Source organism: Liolophura sinensis, chromosome 2, assembly GCF_032854445.1.
Source record: "Liolophura sinensis isolate JHLJ2023 chromosome 2, CUHK_Ljap_v2, whole genome shotgun sequence".
NCBI lineage: Eukaryota > Metazoa > Mollusca > Polyplacophora > Chitonida > Chitonidae > Liolophura > Liolophura sinensis.
In genome coordinates, this window is record NC_088296.1 from 15,025,686 (window position 1) to 15,031,152 (window position 5,467).

The following is a 5,467-nucleotide window of genomic DNA, read 5'->3' on the forward strand; positions in this document are numbered from 1 at the left end:
TTAACCACCAATAGCCGAAACCAATACAACACAAGCAGGATTTGATCATGCGTCGATAATTTACATGTTAAGGCCACACTTAAAATGCAACATCGCGATTGAGAAAAGGACGTCGAGCTTTAAATGGGTCTCTAACATGCAAAAACTCTCATGTGTCCACATCGTGTTCAGGTAAGTCGAATTCTGTGGGTCGATATGAGCTTTTTTTTTTTCGTGGCACAAGAAGAACATTACATTATGTTCAGCTGCTCAGCTGCCAACAATGTATAAACTTATAATGTAAATCTTCGTTCTTATTTAAAAAAAAAAAAACATTTGAAAACATAACCGCTTGGGTAAAACCTTTAAACTACGTGTTGTAACTGTCAGGAGTTCGAATCCATCCATTGCTATTCTCATCAAGACAATAGGTCAGCTTTGGCGAAAGGAGGTGTTTTTCTGTGATCACTCCAGTTTCCTTGACTCATAAAACTCTCCACCATGATTTATGCGACAAATTGGCGGGTACGGCTTTTATCACAAAGCGAATAAACCTAAATAGTCTGATTGGTATTTCGCACCGTACTCATGTATATTTCACTTTTACGCCGGGGGTCAGTGTTGTTATGGCAGGAAATCAGGCCCAAATAAACAAATAAAGATTAATGCTCATAGAGAACACATATGACTTGAAATTGCGAATGGCAATTCGTGTGTATATATATATATATATTTATATATATATATATATATATATATATATATATATATATATATATATATATATATATATATATATATATATATATATATATATATATATATAAAGGTGATAATAGAAGAGCAGTCATTAGACCAATAGACACAGATGAAAGGACGTAAATCCCCAGCCAAACTTTAATTCTGCATCTGTAATGAAAAATAACTTCTTAGTTATGATGCACACTATTGACACAATGTATGAACAGATACATGGCCTGCGTATGGGCTCCCCACTATCTCCTGATTTGAGCAGTCAGCATTAGCCAGTTCGCCTGTACGCTGGTAATCAAAAAGTGGACACCTGTGTAGCATTTCACCCAGATGACAACCCGAACAAATACCTACAATCAGAGCATCAAATTTACCGTGAAGACCCAGAAATACCAACAAATCCCTCTCCTTGATTTCCTTATCAAGAAGACAGATGACCAACTCACAACTATAGTATATGGCAAGCCTACCCATTCCAACCTATATATCCACTACAAATCTAACCATTCTCCCAAAACTAAAGCCGCCATTATAACTGCTCTAGCCAAAAGAGCCACCTCTATATGCTCAACCGACTTAGCATTAGAAACCAACCACCTGCGAAATGTATTTACTAACCTAATTGGATACCTGGCAGACATGGTAAACCTACTCATAGGTGCCACCACTAACCCAGGGCCTACACAGTAACCCAGAACCCTCGATGAAAGCCCTGGCGTCCAAATAACTGTTCCGTACAAAGGTCACACGAGTTATTAGATCGACCGGTTACTAAAACAAAACACTGGTATAGAGACCATATTTAGGACTCAGAACACCCTGACAAACCATCTTCAAGCAAATGGAAGAAACATGTCCACGCCCAAGACTACCCTACGTGGTGTCGTATACCAGATGCTATGCAGCTGTAACTAGTACTACATTGGTGAGTCCTGCCGACCTGTAGACAAACGTATTAAAGAACACCAGACCTCAGTTCAGAAATCAGCCTCAAATTCCGCCATTTCAGATCACATCAAAGAAAACCCTACTCACCTAATCAACTGGGGCAATATCAAGACCCTTAGCACCAACTTACGTCACTGGAACAAAGAAAACTACAAAAAATCCCTGCAGATCAGATGCCTTGATCCTTACACCGGTATCTGCCTGCCCTCTCCTTATGACCATCAGTTGGTTAGTGGGCTAGCGCAGCGTAATGACCCAGGAGTCTCTCACCAATGCGGTCGCTATGAGTACAAGTTCAGCTCATGCTGGCTTCTTCTCCAGCCGTAGGGGGAAGGTTTGGCAGTATGCTGTGGATGGTCGTGGGTTTCCCCCAGGTTTCCACCCACCATAATGCTGGCCGCCGTCGTAGAAGTGAAATATTCTTGAGTACGGCGTAAAACGCCAATCAAATAAATAAATAAATCTCCTTATGATCTATTAAACCTCCAGCAACCCCACGGAGCTTAATCCGATTATATGTATACCATTATATTATGTTAGCTGACTTTAGATAAGCTTTCGATTGTTTATCCTTTATTTAATACTTTGTTAATCTTTTAAACTGTGTTATCTCTCTTTGACACTTGTACCTCACGCTGTACAAATATAAACTCTGTAATTTTACTGATGTCAACCACTTGAAAATGATGCTAGTATCAGCATCGAAACGTCCTGTACGTAATAAACAAGAAGTCGTTATCCATAAGAAATCCATCTTTGACACTTGTACCTCACGCTGTACAAATATAAACTCTGTAATTTTACTGATGTCAACCACTTGAAAATGATGCTAGTATCAGCATCGAAACGTCCTGTACGTAATAAACAAGAAGTCGTTATCCATAAGAAATCCATCTTGTCTTAGCTATACATCAAGTAGAATACCAGAATACGTGCGGACTAGCCGTACATAACTTCATACATAAAAAAAATTAATGAGAAAGCCTGCCTACTCGTGGTTGCAGAAGCAATCTACAATACTCACACTGAAAAAAAAATGTCTCTATACTTCGCGAAATAATAGAAAAAAGTGTTGAGAATATATTTTCTTACGTATATTCATGTTTGGTTTTTTGGTGTTGTACATCAATTGTCTTTTCACCTTCTAATGTAACACAGAAATACATAAAAACCGTTTTGTTTTTGATATTTCTGCTCAGAAGCTTTATATGCTGAAACAAAAGATGTATTCGCATTATGCGATGCAAATGTCAATCGGATTTCCCATGTTCATATATAACAGAATAATGGTACAGTCACGGTTCAGTGCACACAACAGGGATGGTCGGGGACAAGCAGTAAGCCATCCGTGCTCATAGATCCTCTCTCACTAATCTGCAATGAAGATTTGAGAACGCATAATAAGAAATAATATTGAAATATGGTCCAGGGGTCCAGAAAGACAAAGCGCCATGTAAGAGAAGACAGCGATACGACATAATAAGCCTCCAAGCCAAATATGGACATCTCACTGAATTATCTCCCCTTCAGATCACAATCCGATCGGGCTACACCCGTCTGCTATACCCTTGAGTTATATCTTCTTTAACACAATATCCAGATTCTTTGAAATTTACTTCAGTCTGGGTTTTATTCTGCAAGACCTCGAGGATACTGAATCCTGATTTATGCAGAAATACAGAAATGTAACGTAAGACTTTTATACAATATAATAAGACTTACAACATAAATTAAAAGGCACTTGAAAATAATTTTTGTATTGAGGGTATTTAGGACTTGCCCATGTTATATATAATGTCTGTGTATTAATGACAGAATTGAGGATGTAACACATGTGAAATAAATATATCTGCACTATAACAAATTTTTCACCAAACAAATATGTTCAAATTTGATTTTTCATCACATTTATATTTTCAGTCTATTCATAAATATTACAATACTTCAGATTAAATGCATGTGTTTGGATATAAAAAACAAAACAACACGTTTACATTCAACTAAAACTTGAAAAAAAATATTAAAGACTATTTTTACAAATACGTGTGCACCCTCCTTCATCTGAGTTCCGCCCCGTCTTTAATGTTTTCTTCCTCTTCCAATATAATTAGTTTGACAAAATAATTACTAAGTACACTGTAATTTTTAACCGGGCAAGATGAAGAGAGAAGGCGTCGTCGTTCTTGTCTACTCCAGGCTCGTTGTTGTCGAACACGACGATTCGTCAAACCCGTTTCGGCAGTTCCAACGCATGTCACACCGTTCCGATCTCTTAAAGCAGCCCATTGCTGGGTCCCCACAGGGTTCATATTCCGCAAGAAAACACGGGTTTGAGGCTAGCAAAAATGGAATATATACGTTTTGTATTGTAGTAAACATGTGAAATACAGACTTAAACATAATCAAAAATACTTTGTCAGATAAACAAAATATTATGATATGGGATGAGGGGGGTACAACTTTATGGACTTGGAGTGTTTGATCATGCAGTGGCATTGTGGCTAGTGGTATGTATGTGTGCGTGCGTGCGTGCGTGGGTGCGCGTGCGCGTGCGCGTGTGCGTGTGCGTGTGCGTGTGTGTGTGTGTATGTATGTATGTATGTATGTATGTATGTATGTATGTATGTTGCCGAAGACACCAGGCGTGACAACCCACCCAATCACATTATACTGACACTGGCCCCACCAGTCATGCTGAGCCCCAAAAGAGGCAGCAACAAGTAACATTTTGAAATTACTCGAACCGGGCTCGATTCCGAGTCTCCCGGATCTGTGGGTAACGGTAAAACTATGGAGTCGGGCCACAGAGGCGCTCAAGGTTTAGCTACAACGTGAAAAACTTCATTCAATGAAACTATTAAATTTTATGGATTTATCTAATGCATTTTGACACACAGCTACATGTATACCGTGGGACTAACCTGGCTGATTGTTGGAGCAGATGACTCTGACATCTTCATAATTACTGCAGATATGGTCTCCCCAGTCACCATGATCACACTGAGCAATATTTGTCTCATTTCCTCGGCAGATGGCGCCACCCAGCCAAATCATTTTAATTATCATAGTTGGATATGAGGGAGGTATATAGTTTCCGAATCTGTCCAAAAGAAATGGAGATTTAAATCGCGTCGTTAAATGACGAAAAATAAAAACACAGAGAAAAAAGGAAACACCAGTTTCATACCACCTACTACAGACTACAGAAGTGCGTGTGTACATGTGGAAGTTTTTTGACGCGATAGTGGGAAAATCTGCCAGCAACCTGAGGATGGGGGTGTGTTTCCGGTATAATGCTGACCGCCGTCGTATAAATAAAATATTCTTCAATAGGGCGTACTCAGCCAAAGAAATAAGTAAATAAATAAATAAATAAACATTTATCATATTCGATCAGAGAGGTCATCAATATATCCAACTTAATTTCTGATATTAACTTGCAATTTGCGAGAAAAATTATAAATCTCTACAAGTTTAAAAAAAACATTTCATGGCTAGCGATTAGTTTTCTGATTCTACGCCCGCTCTCCGAACCTCTTGTAAAATTGATTGGTAAAGTAAGTTATGCGGTTTGCACACATGGACTGTCATGTGATTGCAGTTCTTCGTTACGTGGGGTACTTGCATTCACGATCGTCTGAGTAATTTGACCTGCACATAATGGTGTCCCGTGCAAATGGACAATGTACCAGTTTAACCTTCAACTCTCAAGCTATAATAAGAGAATAAGAGAATAAATAGCTTTGAAGTGTAATGTCATCAGCGTCATACCTGTACCCCAGAGACC